Consider the following 27183-nt stretch of genomic DNA (forward strand, 5'->3'; position numbering starts at 1 on the left):
CCTCCCAAGGGGCTCTGGTGGCTCTGGTTGGTGTCTTTTTTTTGGGGGGGGGGGGGGAAGGAAGGGGTCCTGACCCTGGATCTGCCTGACATGGTTGACACTTCCAAACAAGACAGAGCTCCTTGAAATTATTTCTCCCCGCGGCAGAAATTGCAAATGAAGCAGAGGAAGTCGAGAAATGAGAGTATAGTTTGTTTGGGGGGCAATGTGGCCACGCTCTGGAAGTGTTTATTCCTTTATTTGTTCAATAAATGTTGGTCGGGTTTTGGAAAAGAACCCTTGCATTTAAAAAGACATACGTACGGATCGCGTAGTGATAATTCTAACAAAATGTTACGTTGTACGGTGGGCCCTTGTTGTCCACCGGAGTTTGGTTCCAGGAACACAACCACCGTGGGTAACAGAATCCGTGGATGCTCAAGTTGTGTTAAATACAGTGGCACAACAAAATAGCAATAGCAAGTACATTGCTACGCCGCTTATCAGTGCACTTAAGCGCTCCCTAAGCAGTTTACAATGCATAACCTATAATGGTGTCTTGTCTATAAAATGGCAAAATCAAGGTTTGCTATTTGGAATTTGTACTCTCTTTTGGGGGGAATATTTTCCAGCTTGAATCCGTGGATAAAAGAATCCATGGATAAGGAAGGCTGACCATCACCATTCTCATATTCTATCCTTATTTACCTATTGACTTCCTCATTTATTCCCCCTTTCCGTTCCCATACTCCTTTTCACTCTCTTTCCCTCTCCATTACCTTCTTATACCTCTTCTACTTGACATTCTGTTCCTTGAACTTATCCTTCCCTTTCCTCCTTCTCAATCTCTCTATCCTCCTCTTCTCATCTCTCCCATCCTCTTCACTTTCTTCTACCTCCTCCTACCTCTTACTCCGACCTTCTCATCACATTCTTACGCCTTCTTCACTTCTGCATTTCTCACACATTCCTTCCTTCCCATCAGTCACCAATTTGTAGATGTTTACTTTGCTTTGGACTTTCACCTTCCCTTGCCTTACTGAAACTTGATATACATCTTCAGAGAAGATGCCAGCCACAGATGCTGGTGAAACATCAGGAATAAACTCTTCCAGAACACAGCCACATAGCCCCGAAACACCCACAAAAAACTATGGATGCCGGCCATGAAAGCCTTCCACTTCACTTGTTTAAAAGTATAAACCATGTCAAGAGTACAGTTCTTTTCACATCCTCAGCAGACTTTGGGGGTAGTGGTGGTTTGGGGAGGTTATACTTTGCACCAACAAGAGTAGGTCTTCCTTTTTTGACCAGTTTCTGTTTATATTGGGGAAATAGTGTGTGAGTTGGGAAGAGAAAGAGAGGCAAGACCTCAAAATAAACTTCCTTCCTCTCTAGCTATGGGTTTTCCCAGCTTTGAAAACGCTGCATAAGAGCATTGTGGACAAAAAGCAACACCTAAGTAGAGAGAAGACTTGACTTCCTCCACTTCATTTGCAGTTTCTGCCACTGGGAGAAATCATTTCAAGGAGATTTGGGTTTGCTTTGGGAGGTGATGCGATAGCTTCGATTGCTCCGAGCCTCCACTGCAGGACACTCTTCGGGTTCACATTTGCCATTCTGGTGGCAAATGTGTTTTGGTTCCCACTTGGATCTGGCAAAACCACCCCAGAGTATCCCTTGCCTGGAAAAATAAAATGCCACCATAAGTTGACAGGTGACTTGAAGGCACACACTCCCCACACCTTTCCCCCAAGCTTGACAAAGGATTGTGCTGGTGTTTTCTCTCCTCCTGTTTTAAATTAAAGCCCAGTTGTCAGAGCAGGTTTGGAGTGTTTATGGGTGGCGGGGGGGACCTTTCCCTTGACTTGCTGAAGGAGAGCTGGAAGTATGTGCTGGAATGCTTTTTATGTTTTTTAATTGGTGCCTAGCTCTGCCTAAATGGTCCTTTTATAATATTTACTCAACCTTGCTCTCAGTTGATGTGACAACGAGACCCGCTCAACCACTTCTTGTTCCCCGAGACACGAACCAGCTCTGCTATTGTTCTGGAACTGGGATTTTGTTTTAAGCGCCTCTGGAGTGCATGCGGCCTTGCCCTGTGTGTGTCTCTGTGTGTCTCAGAGAGTGTGATTTGGATGGCCTTTCGGCCATATGTTATCCAAAATATTACATGTGACAGTTGATAAAGAGCACCCTCCACTCTCATAAACGGAATTTGGAGCCAATTTGTGTGTGCATGTTTGCTGCAGAGTCTAACTATTCTCTCTCTGAGTTAGGTTTATTTCTCTTTCCAGCAGTGAGGACATGATGCAGAGTCAGTGATGCTCTGTTGTAGGGTTGCATGTTTCTGGAAAAGCAAGATTTGGAGTGTTAATGTTAAACAATTTAAATGTATTGTGATATAAATATTGCGTAGAGATGCAATTCAGCATGTGTAATTGTCGTTTATTTACGGACTTTGACCAAAACTCAGTATGTGTATTTTATGTAATGACTGTGTTTTAACTGTGTTGTAACCCACCTTGAATTTTGAGGAGAGGCAGCTAAGAAATAATAAAAATTATTATTATTTATTAGTATTATTATTAAAGACTAAGGGCCATATGTAGAGTGTAAAAACGTTGGTCTCTGGGCAGGCTCTCAAACAGCTCTGCAATTTTGGGTGGGCCGTACTCTCGACACGGTTTACACTTTCACACAAGTACAGCTGCCCATTGGAAATTAGACGCTGGCGACCATTCTTCTTGTATCTTCAGCAGGATCATGAGATGTTGATCTGGAGCCATCTCTTTTCTCCTTCCTGGTAATTTTTAAATAGTTCTTTCATAATAGATCCTTGGGGCTAGTAAAGGGTGCGCATGTGTGTGTGTCTCTGTATGTGTCGACTCCACCGCACCAGAGTGCTCATTGTTACTCTCCTTGGGCAGCCTCTGTGCTTGGCAGGCAGTTCTTCAAATGTTATTTGATCTGGCTGCAGGATAGCATTGACTAGGATTACAGTGTGGGTCCTCCCTCCCTTCCTTTCCCTTCCCTTCATGGCTGCTGAAAGTTGATGCATCAGCGGGTGTTGTTTAGTGGCATATTTTTAAGCCCTCGAACTGTGTGTGTGTTGGTGTGTGTGTGTGCGCATTCCCTTTTAAGCTGGATTCCTGAGTGGGAGGCCGTTCAGAATTTGCCTTGTTCTGTGGTTAGCATTTATGAATCGAGGCGAGGGCTGACGTAATCTCTCCCTCTCGCCACTTCCTTTGTGTGCTTTCTCCTAGTTTATAGCGTGCGGCTGGATTTCTCTTGTTTCTTCCTGGCGGTGTGGTGTTTATACTTGACACAGAGGCAGTTGTTCCTCTCACGCTTCCACAACCTCTCCGTCTACCCTTGCGTTCTTGCAACCAGGGCACTTGTTCCTTAAATTATGCATCTTATTTATTTATTTGTTAAAGGTAATGCTTGCGTGGTCTTGGCGGCGGCGTTCAGCAAATCTCTCGTATGCGATGTGGGCTAGCCCTTTATTTCAATTAATGGAACAATGCATACAGCTGTTGTGTCACAATGCATTGGCTTCTCCTTGGCAGTACAATGTCCTCCGATGCTGGGGATTTCCAGGAACCACTTGGTTGGGTTTCTTACCCTCCCTCTCTTACCTTTCCTTCGTGTCTCCTTGATCATGCGTTTCAAGATTTGTTTCACGGATTGAGATGTGCTTTTTGTTCCCCGCGTTGATAGCCGAGGCGATCTTTGGAGAAAACTGTTTCAGTTTGTCAAAGAGGAGTGTGTGAACGGATTTGAAATCTGTCTCTGTCCTTTTTGGAAGCTTGTTTGCTTCTCATAGTCATATATCCTACGCTCTGTGGCCACTTGGGCAATGCCACAGTGGGAAGTGGGTGAAACAGGTCTGGCCGGCGCATGCTGTCCTTGGGCGGATGCCAGGGTCCCTATAGGACCTGCTGCTGAACCCTCTTGGCAAAAACACACATCCTGGCAGTCTGCTTACTGCTGTATGTCTGGACGGTAGGCATTGCAGGGAATCAAAATGGTGGCTTCCAGGTGCCTGACACACTTGCCACCAGAGCTTTTCACCTGTCCTAGGAGGACCCTTCAGGAGGACATTTTGCTGGCAGACCCCATCAAGCCTGCAAGCCATCTTTGCAGCGGAAGGACAGAGCAAAGCATCAAATCCAACCCTTTTTGCCTTGGTGCCTAAAGGAGATTTTAAGGGCCATATTTTACCACGTGAACAGAGTTTGGAGTGCTTACCTTTTTGGCTAAACCCCCTCGCCAACATGGCCATGCTGGCCAGGGGATTCTGGGAGTTACATTTTCAAAAAGTAGCCGTCTCAAGCTTTTTCTGTGAATTGCTATAGCTTCTAAGGGCCTTCCGGCGGTGGTCCTTGCTTTCTGTGTCCCTGCCCTGCTCTTTTGAGGCACGGTGGGGTGTTCTCAGCAGGGGCATTAAGGTGAAATTCCCTCTCCTTGCTCCCTTTTTCTGAACCGTCTTATTTGATGCCAAATCATAGCAGTATGTTTTGGGGTTTCGGAAGCTGATGTAGGATGGATGTTTTTGAGCTGAGGATTCTTGTTGCTACCATATGTTGGCTCAGTCGGCATCTGTCGGTGGCTGTTGGTTGTTGTGGTGTTGCAAATCTCTGTGGGCTCGAAGAGTGGTTATCAATTTGTAAAACAAAGTACCTCAAACCAGCATTTGTACATCTGGTATACTATATTGATTGAAGTACTGCAACCTGGAAACATCACCCAAAGGAGACTTTCCGCTGTGCTTTCTGCAACCGGACTTGTTTATCCCGAATTGGCCTTTTTAGTCACCAACACACTTGTACAAAGCGCGGGATCACGAGTCCTTCCTGAATCTTCGTTCGCGAAGCAAAGCCAGAGAGAGAGATACTATATTGATTGAAGTGTGGGCCGGGGAGATCCAGGTTCAAATAGCTTCTGAGCTATGAACATTTTACCTGAGTGACGCTGGACCACTCGCTCTTGGTGTCAGCCTGACTTACCTAGATAGTTTTGGCCTATAACTCTGAGCATCGCTCACCATGATCTACTTTTGTTAGGACTTGCAGCCAAACAGTATCTGGAAGCCTGCATGGCTTTTTACCCCTGACTTACTAAGGTCATCAGAAGAACCAGTGCTCCTAGATTGGTTTAGTAAATGTGTTTCTGGGTTGTAACATATTAACTGCAAGTTTGCAAGGCTAAGGTATGATGAAAGAAATGTGTACATGACTCCATTCAGATTGAATGAAAACAGCGCAAGGCCTGGTAATAAACAAACCGCTTTATCTTCTGCCTTTGCCACTCTAGGAAAGAGACACTGCAGTGGCAGAGGGAAACCTATACGTTTCGGATGTAACCTTGTTCTGCTTTCAATTCTCCTAGTCCAGTGATGGTGAACCTTTTCCAGGCCGAGTGCCCAAACCCAAAACCCACTTATTTATTGCAAAGCGCCACCCTCTGGCTTTCTAGTAACAAACTCTGGCAAACTCTGTGCTGGGATGATGGCACATGTGCCCACAGAGAGGGCTCTGAGTGCCACCTCTGGCACACGTGCCATAGGTTCGCCATCACTGTCCTAGTCCATCAACTCATGCGCAGTTGAATACATTTGGTTCCTAAAGGCTGCTTTAAGACATCTGCTATTGAACCTACAGATCATGAGGGCTTCTGGGACAATGAAGTGAAATATAGCTACAAATTAACCCATGTTCCTTACAGATTCTGAAGCAGTAAATTGGAGAAATGTAAATAAACTTAATAGCAGAAAGAGTGAGGGAAAGGGGAAATACTCCGTTGAACTTTGAAGAACTGATACTTTCTCCTTCTGCTTTTAAATGGTTTCTCTGATATTTTGAACCTATTTATGTTATAGGAATCCAACATTCCCACAAGACTGACTCAAAAAATGTACAGTTGTCCCTCCACATTTGTGGCTTTGACATTTGCTGATTTGATTATTCACAGATTTTATTAACATGTTCTCTCTAGGAATATCTAGGCTCTCCTGCGCAACTCTGTGGTCAGCTTTAACCAAAAGTCGCACTGAAGGACCTAGAGATTCCTAGAGAGAAGACTCGACTAGGGATTTGTAGTTCCTCCAGCGCAATTCTGTGGTCACTGTCTGGCAGGGGCTGACCATAGAGTTGTACTGGAGGACTTAACAGATTCCTAGAGAGATGCTCTCTCAGGTAAAAACATAGTGTTCTTGTTATTTGTGGTTTTTCCACATTCATAGGGGTCCTGTGCCCCTGAATGTGGAGGGACAAGTGTATTCTGTCCTCAAGAACCTGTCATTCAAGGGACTCTTTCATTCTGTACCTCCTTACCATCAGCCACTGCTACCATACCATTCATCTGGGGCCAAGACCAAATTCTTCTAATACAAACACATTCCTCTTGCTTATAATCACTTGGCCAGGGACCTTTTGTGGTTCTCCCTCTGCTGTGTGACCCAGCCTCAAAGCAAATGTTGCCTTTTGTGTATTCTGGAAAGCAGCTCAAGTTGTGGTGTGATAAGGGCATATGCGCTGTGAAAGGGATATCAGGGGAGGGGGGTGGCCAGTCAGTTAAAGGCACAAAACCGGAGATGCATGAAATTTGTTTGTACATACAGCAAATACAATGCCTTGACTGGAGACCTGATTAATTGGTAGCAAGTAGGATAGAAACAGAGGTTACAGAGGCAAATGCTGTGGTAAGATAGATAGTTGGAGAAAGAATGAACGGGTTGGAAATAATCTCACTGCCAACAGGGAACAGAAAGCTTGTTCTTTCCTGTGGACTCCAAGTTTAGGAAATGGGATTCCTCTGTGCGTGTATAAAATCGAATATTTAGAGATATGGCAAGATAATCTAAATTTTCTTTTACAATGTCAGCCCAGCAGAGCAAGGATGGGGAATCCATGGCTGTCCAGATGTTAGACTGTAGCTCCCATCAGCATGAGTCAGAATAGCCAGTGGTGAGGGATAATGGGAACCGGAGCTGTGCAACATCCAGAGGACCACATGTCCCTTATCCTTGTAGTTCTGTTTTAGTTTCAGATCATGTGTAACCTATCTGTAGGTACAGTGGGTATCATGGGCCTTTCTACATTCAGCCTGGGTGTTGTTGCCTCACTATGAGTACATTAACAGATGCTGTCAGTGTTGGGTCTTGCTCATCTTTGTGAGTACACTCGTCCTTCCACATTTGTGGCTTTGACTTTTGCGGATTTGATTATTCACGGATTTTATTAATATGTTCTCTCAAGGAATCTCTACATCCTCCAGTGCAACTCTGGTCAACTTTAACCAAACGTTGCACTGTAGGACCTAGAGATTCCTAGAGAGAACACTCCACTGGGCATTTGTAGCTCCTCCAGCGCAAATCTATGGTCAATGTCTGGCAGATGTAAACCACAGAGTTGTACTGGAGGACCTAGAGCAGTAATGGTGAACCTTTTAGAGGCCAAGTGCCTAAACTGCAACCCAAAACCCACTTATTTATGGCAAAGTGCCATGTCCCTCTGGCTTTCTAGTAACAAACTCTGGCACACTCTGTACTGGAGCAATGGCACATGTGCCCAAAGAGAGGGCTCTGAGTGCCACCTCTGGCACGCGTGCCATAGGTTTGCCATCACTGACCTAGAGAGTCCTAGAGAGGTGTTCTCTCAGTTAAAAACAGTCTTTTTGTTATTTGTGTTTTTTCCACATTCACAAGGGTCCTGTACCCCTAACCCCAGCAAATGTGGAGGGATGAGTATAGATAAGAGTCTGGTGTGTATAGAAGAAGTTAACTTATAGTGGGTCAGAATATATGTCCATCTGTTTCCAAATTGTTTGCTATGACTTTCAGCAACTCTTCAAGAGCTGAAGTACAAGGTCATCTCCTTCCTCTGCTGTTCCTTCATTGTTTTAACTGGCAATGCTGGTGGTTCTTCTTGGTGTGCACTCTTCCACTAAGCTACTATCCCTCCATGTATCCTGTTGGGAACCTTCTCCCACCCTTTCTTCAAGTGTTCTCTGTTCCATCTATGGCTTGGGTTGCTGTGCCTCTTAAACAGGGGCAAATTTACCGAGTCTAAAAATGTATTTAAAACATGGATGGGTGAAGTGTGGCTCTCCAGATCTTGTTGGCCTGCAGCCCTCATTATCCCTCACCGTTGTCTTTGTGGACTAGGACTGAGAGGAATCGCAGGCCTAACAACGCCTGGGCCAGTTGCGCGTTCCATATCCCTGTGATGAAACAGTGTCACACAGTGAAGCATGAAGAAAGGAGAGTTCTGCCTCAATTTGTAGGGCAATCAAAAAGCGTACAGTTGATCAGCTGTGCACTTGGACCCTTGCTGGTAAAATGTAAGCTTGCAGTCAGCTCTTGGTGTACCATGAACACAGCAAATAAGTACTGCATGTTTGACAAGCAGACTTCAAGCAATATGCCTCCTGGGGGTGCCTTCTGCCTTGTTGACAGGTGTCTTCGCTCTCTTCCCATCAGGTTATTTAGTGGTAATGTAGAAATGCTGGCTAATAATAGTGTTGTCCTCAGGACATATCCTGCTTGCAACCTCCGCCCCCCCCCCCCCCCCCGGAATTTAAAACAGAGTCTGATGCAGTGCTGTCTTTTTTTTACTATGAAAATGGACCACAGGATAATTTTATGATAGGCATAGTTAGTAAACATGGAGTACAGTGGGTCCTTGTTATCCGCTGGGGTTTGGTTCCAGGAACCCCCGTGGATGGCAAAATCCGTGGATGCTCAATTCCCATTAAATGCAATGGCTTAGCAAAATGATGGCCCTTATATACAATGGAAGATCAAGGGTTTTTATTTGGAATTTATACCCTTTTTTGGGGAATATTTTTAAGCCAGGGATGCCTGAATCCATGGATTAAAAAATCCGCAGATAAGGGGAGGGGGCACAATCTTTTTTGGGAATATCTTCAAACTGCGGATGCTTGGATCCGTGGATAAAAAAATCCATGGATAAGGAGGGCCGACGGTAAATGTCTGTCTGGCTGGAACAGTCACTTTCACACTTGTGTGTATGGTTTTTTTTTAACTTTCCATTTTTAAATTGAACTATTTACACAACCGACATCAATAATATCATACATACATGCATACATGCCCTCCACATCCATCTATTTATTCACTACACATTATTACACCACATTTTTATTTCTTAAACCATCTGTCCCACACTTGTGTCAATACATACACTTGCAAAAACATAAACTTGGAAAAACATAAAGCTTGCGCGTATGTTTTTGTAGCGTCAGCCGACAGGATTTGGGTTCAGAAAGGTGCGGTGCAGAGTTTGCGGTGCGAATGCAGGTGCTGCTGCTGCAGGAAAATAAATGCCTGATGCGATGGAAGAAAAGAGCCTCTTAAGTTCTCGGTTCAAACTTGGTTCAGTTATGAAACCTCTATGAAGAGGGAAGGTGGCTTTTAGATATGCCATTTACCACGCTCTTGCACCCACCTCTGTAATTTGGCTATAATGGAGGCTTAAGTTAGGAGGTTTGCTGAAAGGTTGCTGAGAGCTATTTTTGAAATGCTTTGACGGCGGAAGAAATGTATTGTAATACCACAGTTTGCAAGTTGAGAGCTAGCCTTGTGATAGTGGGTTGCTTTCCTCTTCCCTGCCTGGCTTTAACTATGCTTCAGAGTTAAATGTCTGTCAATGCATACAATGGTTTTTTTCCTTTCGAAATTATGCTTTGCAAACTAACCTCAGGTTGGGAGTTGGTTTCTCATGTGTATTTATGTCTGTACTTGATTCCCAGTGTTGTAATACCTGTTAAAATTCCCACTTAGTCTGAATTTATTGATTCAGAGTTTTAATTGTGATCTTGCCAATATCCACTGCAGGGACGCAGAGTGTCGAAGGAAGCAACTGAATGACACAACTGGATTTTTCTTTTAGCTCTCCAAGAGAAGGTTGTGATGCTTGCATTCAAAGGTTTTGCGGCCACATCATTCTTGGGCTTTGCTTGTTTCTATTATTAAGAACAATTTCTCATTTGGCGGCGGAGAAAAAGTAAGAGTCTTTTCTCTTCCCACTGTTTGCAAAAGTATGGGGGAAATGAGAGCTGTAAATCCAACATTAGCAGCATGACTGCACACCTCCTCAAGGAGGAAGTGAGAGTGCAAATTTTCCCAGGCGTGATTCATTGTGATTAGCTTCTTCTGTGAAAATGGCTATAATTTAGGTGCAGCAACCTAAGGTTCTTTTGCCAGACTTGTGGCGCTGCAGCCTCAATTCCTAGAAGTTAGATGATGTTGTTGCTGCTGTACTTCTTCAAAAGTCTAGACATGCTCCGCTGAAGCCGCGTGCGGAGAGAGGGCGAAGCCTTTCACGGCTTTGCCCAAGGTTGATTGGCGACATGGATTTCCATCTATATCCTGAAGCATTTGAGATATATTGCAGGAGGTCGTGTACCAACCTGAATCCAGAGGATGCTTCATACACATACACTCATCCTTCCACATTCACTGGGGTTAGGGGCACAGGACCCCCATGAAAGTGGAAAAATCGCAATTAACAAAAACATTATTAGGAATCTCTAGGTCCTCCAGTGCAGCTCTGTGGTCAGCATCTGCCAGACATTGACCATAGAATTGTGCGGGAGGAGCTCCAAATGCTTAGCGGAGTATTCTCTCTAGGCATCTCTAGCTCCTCCAGTGCGACTTTGGGTTAAAGTTGACCATAGAGTTGTGCTGGAGGACCTAGATCAGTGATGGCGAACTTATGGCACGTGTGCCAGGGGCGGCACTCAGAGCCCTCTCTGTGGGCACATGTGCCATCGCCCCAGCACAGAGTTTGCCAGGGTTTGTTACTAGAAAGCCAGAGGGACATGGCACTTTGCAATAAATGAGTTTTGGATTGCAGTTTGGGCACTCGGCTTCTAAAAGGTTCTCCATCACTGACCTAGATATTCCTAGAGAGAATGTATTAATAAAATCCGTAAATAATCAAAGTTGCAAAAGTCAGCACTGCAAATGTGGAGTGAAGAGTGTAGTTCTGATCTGAAACAGAACAGAGCTAGATGTGCCCAAACTGTCTGTAGTGTGTGTGTGTGTGTGTGTGTGTGTGTGAGAGAGAGAGAGAGAGAGAGTTTTCATATGTGGTTAAGGTCCCTCCTTGCCCTGTCATAGTGCCGGTTGCCTTTGATATTTCCGCCTCTGTGGCATGAGCAGTGTCAGAGTGCAAAGGCTAGGTTGGGTGGCATGGGGTGCTGGCAGTAGAAAGGTTGTCTCACCTCTCAGCTGCATACCCCTTTCCTCTCTAATGTGTACAGAATATACACTTGAGCAGAACGTGGGCAGTCCTTTTTCATCCTTTGCCAAGGATGTGGTACATTAGGAAAGTAAACGTGTTCGGCTCTCATTTGGAATCCCTGTTGCCGAAGCAAGGTACATTGGATCCTTGTATGCAGCAGTACATATATTTTCCCTTTAAAAAACATAGAGTCCTGTTGGATTTGATCAAAGGCCTCTCCAGGTCAGAATCTGGTTGTCTCAAGCGGCCATCCAGATGCCTCTGGGAAGCCTGTGAGGAGAGCATTCATGCAATAGCATTCCCCTTCCTAGCCTGTGTTCCCAAGGAACTGGTCTTCTCCCTGTAATGCTGAAGGAAGCATATAACTCTGAGTATCCGGGTCTTCCCTGGATTTGTCTCATCTTTTTAAAAACAGTGTAAATTGCTTATTGCCACGATATCTTGTCGGGGTAAACTCACTTTCTGCTGTCTGTATTCTGCTTGATTTTATATTTAAAAATTAATTTATAATTAATTATAAAGCCATTTATTTATTAGTGTACTACTGATGCATTTTATTAAAAGCCCCAAATGTAACCTTTCCTCTTAACTTGTTATGCAGGTTCCATAGCTCTGAGGCATGAGATCAGTTTGAGTAATCCTTTTGGGATTTTAGGATACCCAACTCTTAGAGGAAAGTGCTGGGATTGGAGACTTCAGTAAGTGCTGCACATCCCATTTCCCCAGGTTACTGTGTACAACTTGGGGTTGAATTCATGCATTATATCTTGGTTTTGGAAATAAAATGCAGCAGACATTCAGGTGCACAGGCAAAGGTGAATTAAGCTCAGCATGTTTTAGACTCGCCCCAGTATGGATTTTTGATTCCATCTTATCCCATCGCAACCTATTCTGGCTTTTTTTTCTTCCCATAGGGCACTGTAGACTTTAAATTAAAATTTAATGGTAAAACATGACACTGCCATAGCATAAAACAACGAAGAGCAGAACCATCACACTGCTTATCGTTTGGAAAGTTCCCATTTAAGTGCAGGAACATAAATAGGAATTAAACAAAAATGCAAAGCAACAAAGATTTGTGTCTAATCCTAAGGGCGTGATAAACCTTTCACTGTGCGAAGTTCCTACTTTATGGCCTTGTGATTGGTGGCTTCCTTGTAGTTCATTTTAGGAAGATCTGGAGGCTCAGCTTTCCGTTTCCCAAACTGGAATACTGCCTATATAGTATGATGTATATGGGCAATTCTATGTGGATAGTTGCTTCCCGGGTTAGAATTATCCTTAGATAGCTTTTAATGTCCCCATAGTATTAAAAAACCAGGGCAGCACTTTATTAAAAAGAATGCATTCTGGTTTATGTGCTTATGAATAAAGTGATCATTGTAACCTAAAAAGTACAAAACCTGCTGGACCAGCCCTAGTGGGGATGAGTGAGCCCAGGGGCAGGGAATATGACCCCCCCAGAGGTCACAAATAGCCCCTATATGCCCTGTCAGAGCCCCCAGACCCACCAATGTTTTTTCCTTCACCTGAAAATTGTGTCAAACCCCCATACACAAAAAAATGGCACCAACTGACTTGCCCCTCCATCCAGAACCCAGCACCAGCCTTTTCAGCCATGTGCTGACCAGAATGACAAACAGAAGTGATGTACACTCGTCCCTCCACGTTCACTGGGATTAGGGGCACAGGACCCCCATGCATGTGGGAAAACTGCAAATGGCAAAAACAATATGTTTTTCCCTGAGAGAACACCTTTCTAGGCATCTCTAGGTCCTCCAGCACAACTCTGTGGCGAATATCTGCCAGACATTGACCATAGAATTACACTGGAGGAGCTACAAATCCCTAGTGGAGTCTTCTCTCTAGGAACCTCTAGGTCTGTGGTTCCCAACCTGTGGGTCGGGACCCCTTTGGGGCTCGAATGACCCTTTCTCAGCGGTCGCCTAAGACCATCGGAAAACACATATTTGCATGTAGCAATGAAAATAATTGTATGGTTGGGGGTCGCCACAACATGAGGAACTGTATTAAAAGGTCACGGCATTAGAAAGGTTGGGAACCACTGCTCTAGGTCTTTCAGTGCGACTTTTGGTTAAAGTTGACCATAGAGTTGCGCTGGAGGACCTGGATATTCCTAGAGAGAACATATTAATTAAATTCATGAATAACCAAACCCACAAAAGTCGAAGCCGCAAATGTGGAGGGACGAGTGGAATAATAATTCTTCATAAAAGGTCCTAGCCCAGTCTAAAGCAGTGAAAAGCCATGCTGGCTGGAGGTGATGGGAGTTGTAATTTCAACACTTCTGGAAGGTTTCAGATTGAGGAAAGCTGATCTGCCCTTTAAGTGATGGGCCACATGGGATGCGCATCTTTTGTGGATCATGATGTGATGGGTCCTGTTCTGTGAAACAGAGGAGCGTAACAGGGAGAGAATTACTTTGTTTTTCCCTCCCCAAATCTCACGCTGAACGCACAGAGGCCAGATTTCCCTATACAGTGGATTCTTGTTATACGCTGGGGTTTGGTTCCCAGATCCCCCGTGTATAACAAAATCCGTGTATGCTCAAGTCCCATTAAGTATAATGACGTAGCAAAATGGTGTCCCTAATAAAAAATGGAACATCAAGGTAAATTTATACTTTTTTGGAACATTTTCAAACCGTGTATGCTTAAATCCGTGTATAAAAAATCCGTGTATAAGAAGGGCCGACTGTACATGCTTATCCCTGTCATTCTCTCCCTCCATTTTCAGCCGTGAGCGATGGCCACTGGTGTCAGCTGCAGTGTTAGAAGGCAGTACAAAGGAAACGATTGAGGGAGGACCCAGGAGTCTGTAAACCTTCAGCAGAGGGAGAGCCCCTCTCGCCTTAAATGTGGCAGCACATGCCCCGGAGAATTTGTTTTTACAAGTAGTCAAAGCGCACCTCATTCTGCTGGTTTCCTTTTTTAAAAACGTTCCAACAAAGGAGCCAAAAACAAGCTTCTCTTCTCTTCACCCCTCCTTTCCCTTTTCGTGGAAACAAAGCAATTCCTTTGAGATAAGTGCTAGGAATGTTTCCCTTCACTCCTCCTTTCTCTTCTCCCAATATACTTTTCCCTCTGATTGATTGAACCACCTTCGGTAATCCTTGCGCCTAGTGAGCTCTTGACTGTCAGTAGGCATGAGGCCCCGAAAGTGTGAGCTTAATATTAGGATGTGGTAAATCGACTTAGAATGGAAGGCTATATTTCAGAGGGAGGAACTGGCAAAACCGCCTCTGAGCATCCCTTGCCTAAGAAAACCTTAGGAAATGGATGGGGTCGCCTTAAGTCGACTGGCAACTTGAAGGCACACACACACACACACACAGAGGGCCCTGAAAGTGTGAGCTTAGTGTTAGGATGTAGTAAATTGACTTAGGCTTGTTACAGACTGCCAAAATAAAGCTGCTTCGGGTCTCTTTGGAGGCATGCTGTTTAAATGATGCATGGGTCCTAAGAATCCGGAAGCTGCACCAAAGCTGCACTCCAGTGCTTAGGAATGGAGTGTGGCTTTGGCGCGACCTCCGGACTCTTAGGACCCATGCGTCATTTAAATAGCATACCTCCAAAGAGACCCCAAGCAGCTTTATTTTGGCAGTCTGTAACAGGCCTTAGAGTACCTAGCCTGTAGAGACGCATGCAAGGGAGTTATGAGCAAGCCAAGGTTATTGTATCATTCAGGGAATGATTATCCTTCTTCCATGGTGTAATAAAGTAATTATGAATAACTGTATGAAAATGACTGCGGTCTGTTTCAGTGCATTCACTATTGTCTGTCTTATCCTGAAAAAGGAAAGTAACACTGGCTTTTAGAACACTTTTGTGTGTTTTGTAAATTCAAAGCATGTCAGCAGCATCTGCTTCCAACAACACGGTTTAAAGAACCTTTGTTGGAAGAAAGAAATTAAAAAGGAAGCCAACCAGATGAATCTACCTTTTGCAGCCATGAAAAAGTGTCAGCGTTACCAGTCTGATCATCTGAACATACGGTACTTGTGGCAAAACAGGCCTAGGTATGAAATTTTGGTCATAGCCGAAGAGTACCACAGTTCTTAAATGAACTGCACATTGCATCGGAAATAACGTGGTCGCTTCTGTTTCACAACATTTCCCCTTCCTGATAAGTTAAATAAGATATTTTTACTCGCCTGAGAAGTGAGACTGTGCCGTTTTGTCACTTTGTGAAGGTTCTTCCTTGGGTTCCCCCCTGATTTCTTTTCCCTTTTGTGGTTAATCAAAATAGTATGGTTTGGGGAGCTCTAGACTACAGCTAAATCTTGTCAGTTGCTGATGTTCATTCAGTGTCCTATATGAAAGTGGATATTTGCAAGGCCACATTGATCTATAGAAAATAAGGGGAGACGTAGGTTTTACGGGGTTTTGTGGGCTTTTCGGTCTATGAGTCTGTGTTCTAGAAGAGTTTATGCCTGATATTTCACCCGCAGATGCCACCCACAGCTGCTGACAAAACATCAGAAATGAACGCTTCTAGAACATGGCCTCATAGCCTGAAAAAACCCACAAAAAACTATAGATGCTGGCTGTGAAAGCCTTCAACTTCACATAGGTGTTAAGATATATATATATATATATATATATATATATATATATATATATATGAATGAATGAATGAATTGAATTGTATGGCTAAAGTTTTCGTTCTTCTGTTGAGAAGGTGCTGAAAATTCCTTGTCCCAGTTAAGAAGGGAATGGCCATTCTAGAACCACGCAACACACATGCTGTTCCACATATTTACCTTGAAGTGCCACATACTTGGCACATTGATTCTCAAGTCTCTTCAACCCTTCCAAAAAACTTATGTCTGGTCACTGAAATACTGTTCTATCATCTCTGAATCATTTCACAATTTCATTTCAAACTCTTTTTTAGGGTTTGGAAACAGGGAGCAAGTTCAGATGGAAGAAGTTCTGGTGTGTCGGGTGGGTGGTCTATGCTTAAAGTCTCTTCCAAAGACCCATAATCTTTCCAATGCTATATGAGCATTGCCCTGCGCAAAGGGAACATTCCACAGCTTCCCTTTCCATTGATCTTTCAGTGCTTCCTTTATTTGGCACAGGAAGTCAAGAGTAGTATTCTGCATTAACCGTTTGGCCTTTCTGAAGATAATCAGATATCAGAATGCCTTCCTTATTCCAAAAAACCTGCAGCCATGACATTTCCTCCTGACCTTTGAGTTTTTCGTTTCTTTGGCTGTGGAGAACCCGAGTGCCGCCACTGCAAGCACCGTTGTTTGGTCTCCGCATCGCAGTGATGTAACCATGTCTCATCGACAGTGACAAGTCATCCCCCCCAAAAAAAATTATCACTGGATCACTCAAAACCTTGCGGAATCAACTTGGAGGTATCCAGCTGATTTTGTTTCTGGTCAGCATTCAAACATTTTGGCACCCACTTGGCTGACAGCTTCTGCATAGCCAACTACTTGTGAATTATAAACCTAACGCATTCCTTGGATGCCTCCAGTATCTCAGCAATTGTTTTAGCGGAGATTCGCTAACCTGCCAAAATCAGGCCATGAACGTGCTCAAGAATTTCAGGGGTTGATCCTGTTGAAAGCCTCCCTGACCTTGCTGCATCTTTGGTCTCAAACATTTGGCACTCCTTCACAGTTGAGTGTGAAAAGCGCTTGTCCTCAATGTTTGCATCATATACTCATGGATTTGCTTTGGAGCGTTCTTCTGCAAGAGAAGGATCTTCATGACCGCCTGGAGTTCAAGCTACAGTGGCAAAACTAGACTCAGATTTTGGGAAGTTGGTTGAACTGAGAACTGTTGTATAGCCTAATATGCTCTTAACACGTGAATTAATCTTTTACCATGTTTATCCAGATAGTGCTTTCCATCAGCGCGCAGTGTGCCAGATGTATTCTGCTCTTCAAAATGCTGCTGTCAAACAGGAGCAGTCCTTCTAAAAACAATACAATCAGCATATTCTTGCTGCCTATACAGCTCTGAATGTGGTTGGTACAAGCATCAGCTGGGGTTTGCTCATAATAACAATTTTCCTGGCTGGTAAAACATTTAATGCTGTGGAACATTTGATCCTTAAAACCTCTCTTTACTAATGCATTATTATTGATACGCATGAAGGAGTGTTTTAGTGTTTTGGCAACTCCTGTAGGATGTCTGTTTTGAGTATCTTTACAGCTCTGATAGAAAGTGATGAATATGAGAAGGTTGGCTAACGGTGGTTGATGCGTCCTGCAAATCAGGCACGTTTGCATCCTTTCTGGTCCGTTGATGGAGAACTTTTTACACAACGCAGAGCAAATTGAGGGATCAACATGTTGAGTGGTTAATGCTGATGGCATTTTGCATTGTAGCAAGTGCAGGGGAAGAGAGCATGCACAGGATTAGCTAAATGGATGAAATATGCGCTGATATTTTATTATATTTATTAAGGCTTTATTGATATTGTTTTTCCAGTATGTAGCAAACTAATTTGCATTTTTGGTTGTACATGTGTAAATGGACTCTGCCATGTAGTGTGTGTGGCATTGCTAACCATGCTAGCTATAGGTCAGCTTGGCCATAGCAGCCTTCCTTCTGTCAAGTGCAGTTATTTGTCAGTTTAGCCCAGTTTTGTCAACCAACTCTCCAAGGTCTTGGGCTGAAGTCTTTCCTTTTCATCATCTAATCCTTGATCCTTCTTATTGTACATTCAGGGATCCTACCTTTGGACCCTGAACCTGCTGCATGCTAAGCATGTGTTTAGACACTGAGCCACAGACCCTCTGTAACATCTGAGACGTTGAATATTATATACATAGCCTGCCTCTTCCCCAAAATCCTATTCTGCGACATCGTTCTGGTTTGGAAGTGACCCTGGGTTGTCAAAGGAATGTAACTCTGGGATGATCTATCAGGGTTGTAAGGTCTGAATATGGACCTAGACATGTGCTGTGCTTCTGTTGTTTCAGGACCAGCCTAGTTAAACTTGGAAAAGCTTGCCACTGGAAGGATTGCCTTTAGCTGATGAATTAACCATAGCAGTCATGTTTCACTGGTGGAAAAAAACCCAAATCTTCATGGTTCTCAAGGAGTATCTTGTCTCAGTTGGAGTTTTTACGTTCTAGGTTTTTGATCTGCTGTGCATAATAAAAGTGATACCCTTTTGTAATAAGCACTTCTCCTTCTTTGAGCACATGTCCGCAGCCATTGTGTGCGCGCATGTTGCAGACAAAATCCACAAGTGAGACACAAATAAAAGTACAGAATATTTATTTTTAATGAAAAAGCTCTTATTTCCATACTGAGGAGGAGAGTAGACAAGCATTTTATCCTTCCTCAGTTTACAATTCTGTTAATAGGGCCTCTGGAGACCGTCAAACATTATCTTGCAGGCTGGGCCTGGATCTCTGGCAGCCAGTGAACCATCTCTGACTTAGATGATATGAAAGAGCTTTTTGTGGGAATACATGTACACTAAGTTAAAATAAGGATTTGGAGTGCCTTCTTAATTTTTCATTCGCCAGCCTTCGTTCTTTCTTGCTCTGGGGGAATAGATCACTATTCAACACATGCTAGGAGTTAGCCAGTCTGCAGCGAATTATATCTGGGCCTGCAGATCTTAAAATTTATCTCCTGGGAGAGGTTAGGCTCATGGAGAAAAAACCAGGCAGGCAACACTGAATAGGTTTAATTGGGTCCTGCATGCCTGCTTAATAGAAACCTGGTGAATTCCTTGTTGCACAGAGAGCTGTTCTAAAGATCTCAATTGGCTGTGCCTCAGGTTTCACATACAAGGAGAAAGCCATGTGCCTTGGGAAAGGCAGTCTGTAGCCATGATTACTTTTGCTCATGAGGGGGGGAAAAAGAAAGACTTGGAAGTATATATTTTGCACAAGCCTATTTTTGCAAACCTAGGTGAAGCGTCTCACAGTGCCGCTTTCTTAAGTTACATGTTGGCAATGTTTTATTTCTGGAGGAGAGTGGTCAAGGTTCAAAGACTGCCTGGAAAACTACACTCTCCAGCCTGAAAGTTGCTGTTTCTGTTCTTGCCAATAAATCCACATGTTATTAGCCCATACATTTTTACTTGAGTGTGCACGTCCCTTTGTACGTTATGTATAGCTTAGAAAGTATATCCATGCATGAGTGTGAGCATTGTGTTTCAGCTTTCCTCTGTGGCCCCAATAGTCACAGGTAAGTCTGCTCCAATCCCTCGCTCTAGTGCTGGAAAGGCTTCCAAGAATCCTTCTTCCTTAATACTTTTGTTCTACATCATTTGTTATGCTTAGAAAACATGCACACTGCCCTTTATTCATAGATTACAATACTTTTATCCCCCCTCTGTCTAGAGATCTCGGTGTGGCATAGCATAAAACCAATCTGACACATTTAAAACAGGGTAAATAAGTAAAGAGCCAGCATAGTGTAGTGGTTTGAGTGTTGGACTATGACTTTGGGAGTAAAGAGTTCAAATCCCTGTTTGCTCATGCAGACCTGCTGGGTAAAATTGGGCAAGTGATGCTCTCTAGGCACATGAGGAATGCAATGGCAAACCCCACTCTGAAGAAACATTGCCAAGAAAACCCCATGATAAGCTCTCCTTAGGGTTGCAGTAAGTCAGAAACTACTTGAAAACACACCACAAGAAACGATAATTAGAAAACGTAAAACGCTAAAAACATATTACACATGTGAAGTCGAAGGCTTTCATAGCCGGCATCCATAGTTTTTTTGTGGGTTTTCCAGGCCATGTGGCCATGTTCTAGAAGAACTCTTCTAGAACATGGCCACATAGCCCGAAAGACCCTCAAAAACATATTACGCAATTTAACAATTGAAAAAGACAAGTCGAAATAGTTAAAGTAGCTTGGAACACATTATAACCATGTACTCACAAGGGTTTTTGTAAAACCAGTTAGGTCCCCAAAGGTGTTATGAGCAACCCTATTTTCACTTGGCACCCGAACAGCAGCAATATTAGTGCCAATTGGGCCTCCAAGTGGAAGGTATTCCACCATGGATACCACAGCAGAGAAGGCCGCACTTAATTTGCGTTGCTCAAGATTTTTTTTAAAACCCATGCGCACATATACAATCCTATAAAAGATGTAAAGCAACAGTATAAAAGTGGAAAGGGGTCCAGTTATTATATATGCTGTGCACGATCCTTATGGTTTGGCATCAGCCTGCATTGTGCAGTGGTCTGAACACTAGGCTACAACCCTGGAGACCAGGGTTTGAATCCATGCTTAGCCATGGAAACCCACTGAGTGACCTTTGGGAAGTTACACACTCTCAGCCTCAGAGGAAGGCAAAGTTGAGCCCCCTCTGAACAAATATTGCCAAGAAACCCCTGTGATAGTGTTGCCATAAGTCAGAAACAACTTGATGGCACAGAGCAACGTATGATTCGGCATGGGGCTCTATATGATGCCCAAGAGGGTTAAATAACTAATCTCTTAAAAGCTTCCTGCTAACCCAAAGACAGTATTTCAGCACGGGGAATCCATCATATTAACAAGGAGGAGGGGACCTGGTATTCTCTGGTCTTACATGATTGCTTTGGAGAATGTGGGCATTGAGAAATTGCTGCTGTCCTGAAGAAACTAAATATGATTTTTACTTTGATGCATGGCTTTGGTGTTTCTGCATTTGCTTGTCTGGAACATTAGCCTGTAATTATGAAGGGTGAGAGGATTTTCCTTCCAATCTATCATTTTAGAGTCCGCCTTATACTTTTATGACCGTGCGTAGTGTCAATAATAGTGGAATGCGCTTATGGGAATATGGGAGGAGTTGCACTAAAGAGCGGGGAGGGATAATATGGTTAGCTATTTGAGGTTTCTAAAACAGAAGCCACCAGGGCTACCTTTCGGCCCTGACTTCACTGGCTATTTCTGAGACGTTTTGGACAGAGCTGTGGTTTTGTGGTATGGCTTAAGTGTCAGTTATGGCCTCTTAGCCTGCATAAGTCTTTTAATAGTGGTCTCCTTTGAAGGCTACATAGTGGAAAAATAATGTCTTCTCGTTCTTATTGTATTGGAGGGAGGTGCGACATAAAGACAAAGCCTCAGTGACAGAGCGCATAGTTAACATTCTATGTTCATGTCTCAGGAGGGAACCCTTGTATAAAAATTATTACAGTCAGGCCTCCTTATCCACAGATTTTTCTATCCATGGATTCAAGCGTTCAAACATACAGTGCCTCCCGCATTATACGCAGGCGCATCATACGCGGCTTCCAACACACGCTGGAAGCCTGCGCTGGAAGAAGCCTCGGTGCGCCTGGAACAAATAATGGGGCGTGCTGCGGAAACGAGCCCCATTAATTCTAATGGGGCTCCAGCATATGCATTTTTTCTTTTACACGGTTCGGAACGGATCCCCCGGGTAAGGAAAGGGCGCACTATATATCAATTCCAAATAGTCAAACTTTGAATTTCCATTTTATATAAGGGACACCATTTTCCTATGTCATTGTATAACGGGACTCGAGCATCCACGATTTTGTTAACCATGGGGTCCTGGACCGAAACCCCAGTGGATAACAAGGACCCACTGTACATCTAAATTTTTTAACATTATGATTTCTCCCAGAACCCATGCCAACCTCTCAAGCAACCCTAGGGTTCCAGCAAACCCTGAGAAACCATACTATAAAGGCTGGGTGGCTTACATAAGCTTGTGAATAGGATCTCTCACGCTGAGCAATAGAGCCCTGGTCTCTGAGAGCCAGAGTCATACTCCAACTGTACTTTATTTCCTTCGCACCCTAAGTGTTCAGGAGCTAAAATGGAGTCCAGGGCCCTCTGCATTGATGACCACAGCCACCTTCTGCTTCTCTCTTAATGCAGAGAATATCACATTGAATGTATTTCTATCTGTGCGCGATAATGGAAGGAATAAAGGTCGGACAGAAGAGTGGGCCCCATTAAGTGAAGCATCCAGCCATCTGTTTTGCCTTTTAGCAGAGCCTTCTAAATGAGTCCACAGGCATTGCTAAGTATGCCTTTGAATGTAAACCTATTATTGTTGCCTGTGGTAAAAGGATGGAAGAAATAAAAACCCATTGAAACTATAGCGGATTTGCCTGCCTTGTCACCTGGAGGCAATCCTGACTCATCTTCCTTATGCAGCTGTTTAGAAGTCCTTCCAAATGACTTTTGAGTACGAGAGAGAGAGAGAGAAAAAAAAAATGGGCACGATTATAAGAAAAGAGTGTGTCCTTAATAGTATGTAAACCACCACGACCCATCTTGTTATGCAACATATGTCCTATATAAAACACATGTTGTATGAAACTGCCCGTCTCTTCCAAATGGTTGTACTAGAAGGAGGTGAGATTTGCACAAAATATCTACCCTGTTAGCCATGCCAATTGCTGCTGTTCTTGGCCTGTCTGCTCCCTCTGCTTACTGTCGCCTCCTCATTCTTTCGTGGGACTGTAATGCTGTCTTGGAAATAAACCCACAAATGTTACTAAGCTGGTTGTTGGCACTTGTTGGGTGTTGAGGCCTCAACGGGGAACAGATCCTAACTTGGTAAACGGATGTTAATGTCGCTTGGTTGCGCTGACCATCTTCTAGCATGATCTTAAAAAGATCTACATTTGTCACCCTGTTGTTTCTGGGTCTTTTTTCAAATGCGTTAACCTACTATATAGATCCTTTGAGGTTCTGAAATGGGTGCTATCCAGTATCTCCATCTTGGAATTTAGGCAAGTGGCTACAAGATGGAGTACGTTCCAGAGGGTTCCTTGGTGGTGGGACCTGAGATGGAGAACATCCCGTGTTGAGAGGTTTGCTTGCCATTTCCCCATTCCATGTTCTAGATCTTTGGTTGGCAGGCAGCAATGTAAGAAGAACACTTCTGGATGAGGCAAAATGCCTATTTAGTCCAATGTGTTTACAGTGTTGTGTATCAACGCAGCAAACATTTTGCTTGTCGCAGGTGGCTCAGGCAGTGGCAGTCTTGATTTTGTGAGATGTCAAAAACATTTGAGGAACTAACATAGCGATTTCAGTAAGCTCTTGCTTAGAAACTGCACTAGTAGAAGAAGATGTAACTACATGGATGCGTTCTAAAATAACTCTAAATGGTGTCACTTGATACTCCTTGTTTCCAAAGGGTCCTAGCTGGTTGCCATTAGATAATGCCCAAGGACATGCAAAGAACATGTGTGTACTCATTTGTACCCTTTGAGTAATGTTTTCCTATTGTCTCCTGGCAAAACGCTGGTAATGTAGCTTTGGAGGCAGGCTCAAAGGTGGTACTTTGGGTAAGGATGGATCTGTTGTGTTTCAGACGCTAACTATTTAGGGCCCCCTTATTCTGCTAAGGCAAGAAAGGAAGTGGTGTGTGATGCACTGCGCAGCAGTTGTTCGGGCATTTATGAAACCACGCCGAATATGTGGGTCTCTCTCCTCCCTCTCTCTCTCCAGCCTACGGTAAGAGGAAGGGATCAAGTCTCCATTTCACACATGAATAAGCAGCCTTAATCTCCCGATTACAAGAGTGCTACTGTACTAGGGAAGAGAGGGCTTTGTAGAGAGAGGGGGGGAACATATTCTGTCAGTTGCCCTGTCATTAAATGAAATAGACTGTTCTTTTACAGAGAATGAACCCAACGTCTAAAATTAACACCCAGTCATCTTCAACCTTAAACTGTGTTAAACTCAATCTGGGTTGGAAAGTATTTAAGGGATAAGGGGGCAGTATGGTTTTGCCCAAGAAAGCATGCTTCTCCATGAGCTTCAGAGGCACAACGTCAGCAGCCCAGCGGAGTGGCATTTAAAGGCAATAAACCTGGATATATATGTGTGTAGAGTTGGAACAGTGGCACCAGTATGATATGCTCATAAAGCTATTTATTATCATGAAATAAGAGGGAATCTGCTGCTGAATATTGGGATGAGGGAAACTTTACATTTTCTAAATTGAAATCCTGTAATACAGTGGTCCCCAAACGGTATTCCATCATGGATACCACTTAATTTGCGTTGCTCAAGATTTGTTTTTAAAACACACGCGCACATATACAATCCTATAAACGGCGTAAAACAATGGTATCAAAGTGGAAAGGGGCCCAATGTATCAAAGCACAATAAAATGAAGGTTTAACTGTCTAAAAACCATTTGCCCTTTAAGAGGTTGTGGACCTCCACTCCCAGAAGCCTCAGCCATGTTGGCCAATAGTCTAAGACAGTGATGGCGAACCTATGGCACGCGTGCCAGAGGTGGCACTCAGAGCCCTCTCTGTGGGCACATGTGCCATCGCCCCCAGCACAGAGTTTGCCAGAGTTTGTTACTAGAAAGCCAGAGGGACATGGCACTTTGCAATAAATAAGTGGGTTTTGGGTTGCACTTTGGGCACTCGGACTCTAAAAGGTTCACCATCACTGGTCTAAGATTCTGGGAGCTGAAGTCCAAAATCTCTTAAAGAACACAGTTTGGGGATCACTGCTATAATAGATGTCACTTTGCTATAATCCCAGGACCCTCTGGGTTTCCCGCCAGACCCTCCATTCGACAGCAGCAGTTTCACTAGATGCTCTGGTTTTGGAATTAATGCATTTAGGACCAAAACCAAGGGCTGCATAGGAGACTGATGTTTTAAAGGAGAACTGCACCCCATAAAAACACACATTTCTTGCCAGCTTGTTTTAATACATGGGGAGGGAGAAAAAGGAAGGCTTTAGGATCAATAATCTACTACTACTGCAAGTAGCAGTCTGACCACCCCCTGATAAAGAGAAAGAGGGAGGATTAGATTATGGTTATATGGCCGGGATATGAATTAGTTTTCCCCCCTCCAGTAATAAAGGAGAATAGGAACTGAGGCTGCAGCGTTGTATCCACTTATCTGGGAGTAAATCCCATTGCAACCAGGAGATTACATCCAAGACCTGCCTTCTGCTGGTGGAAACGTTTCTTCTACTCCCTGAACATTTCTCATCCCGGTTTTCTTGGATCCCTTCTGCCTTATACATCATAGTTCACACCACAACTTCCATGTTTCCAGTGGGTTGTAGGTAGAGGAAAGGAAAGGGAAATCTCTTTCTACCATACTAAACATACCCAGTTCCATAAGTCTTTCCTCATAAAGCAATGGTTTCCAGACCCGTCACCATTTTGGTCACCTTCCTTTGGACACGCTCCATCTTCTCCACATCCTTTTTGAATTGTGGTGCCCAGAACTGGACACAATATTCCAGGTGGGGCCTGACCAGAGCAGAATAGACTATTACTTCCCTTGATTTAGACACTCTACTTCTATTGATCCAGCCTTTTTAGCTGCTGCATCACACTGTTGACTCATGTTCAACGTGGTCTACTAGGACTCCTAGATCCCTTTCACATGTAATCTCCTTAAGCCAGGTGCCCCCCCATCCTATATCCATGCATATCTCTATCTCTATAATCTATCTGTCTATCAAGTCAATAGGTATTATTCTGCACCAGCCTTGCTTCTTCTCCCTCCTCTGAATTGATAGCACCTGGAGTCCTTGTAAACTTATATGGAAAGTCCTTGGCGTAGTAGCAGAAAGTTTTAAGCAGGCCATGCTAATTGTGGAAACAAGACTCTGGATTCTTGTGTCCTCAGGTCCTTTCAATCATGGTCTTTGTAGGTCATCTCAAAATAACTATATAATTTAATTTCTGAGGATTTAAATAGGCATCTTTTGGGCTCACTTTGGTTGAGGCTTTTAGTCTCTTGTGTGAGAATTAGTTTGCATCTGGGCATTCAAAACTGGATTTAAAAATCAGCATAACAATACTGGGTTTTTATTCAAGCTCTTAAGGGTCCCTTTTTTGGGGGAGGGAGGAGGAGTCTCTTTCTTTAAAAAGTCCCAATCGAAATACATTGGGAATGACTAAGCTGTGCAAATGTTTGAAAATTTGGCATAGCAGGAGGTTTATTAACATATTAATACTGACACAACAGCATACATTCCTTATGAAAGTTATAAAAACAGACGAACAAAATAATACAGTTATAACAACCATCCTGCAACAATCCTCGGAGTGTAGTGGAGTCTCCTTCCTTGGAGATCTTTAAACAGAGGCTGGATGGCCATCTGTTGGGGGTGCTTTGATTGAGAGTTCCTGCATGGCAGAATGGGGTTGGACTGGATGGCCCTTGGGGTCTCTTCCAAGTCTGATGATTCTATGGTGCAGGTAACAACAATGAACTATGGCTGACTTGGGCAAGGCGCACTATCTCAGCCTCAGAGGAAGGCAGAGGCAAAAACCCCTCTGAACAAATCTTTTCCAAGAAAACCCCTTAGGATCACCGTATGTCAAACTATAGTCGCCCCTCCTAATTTGTGGATCTGAGATCCTCACCCTTGAATATCCATGGAGGGGATACACGCCTGGGCCACACGAATGGATCCCCCGTGAAAACGGAGGTTCCACTCCTTGGATACACACAACACCAACAAAAGAGAAGTGATGGAATTTACTGAAATGGAAAGGGAAGATGGAGTAGAGCTATCTTGAGTATGGCTTCAAATCAGCTAAGTGGTCAGAACTACTAGTCTTGCCTTCTGTGCCGGACCTTTGCAGTCAGCTGGCCAAAAAAGCAGATACACGTAGGCACTTCCAACTAGTTTTGACTAGTGATATATGAATTTACTCCCACGGAAGTAGTGAACTCATCAAGTTACAGTTTATGAAGAAAATGTTGAATGGAAATGCATTCTTTTTGTGTTCTCATTGTTTCATTTGTTTGCACAGCAGTTCACATACAACAAAGCGTATCTTGGGAACTGTAGTATGGTCTGATGCTACACATCGTGGTGTCGGACATCACTCTGTTAACAAGTTATCTTCTTGTTCCCCTTTTAATATACAGTTGACGCTTGTTATGGAGCCAGAGGAAGCAGCTGCAGCCAGAATGCCCACATCGTGAATATAGGGACTTGGGACTG

At 43.7% G+C, this 27183-nt stretch overlaps 1 protein-coding gene across 16 annotated transcripts in view; it reads left to right on the top strand.

Annotated features, from left to right (window-relative positions):
- Nucleotides 1–27183, top strand: part of LOC149307683 (arginine-glutamic acid dipeptide repeats protein-like) — a 336358-nt gene that overhangs the window by 65604 nt on the left and 243571 nt on the right. The gene's annotated exons all lie outside the window — the stretch shown is intronic.

Source organism: Sceloporus occidentalis, unplaced genomic scaffold (assembly GCF_023333645.1).
Source record: "Sceloporus occidentalis isolate IW3139 unplaced genomic scaffold, rSceOcc1.0.p SCAF_8, whole genome shotgun sequence".
Lineage (NCBI taxonomy): Eukaryota > Metazoa > Chordata > Lepidosauria > Squamata > Phrynosomatidae > Sceloporus > Sceloporus occidentalis.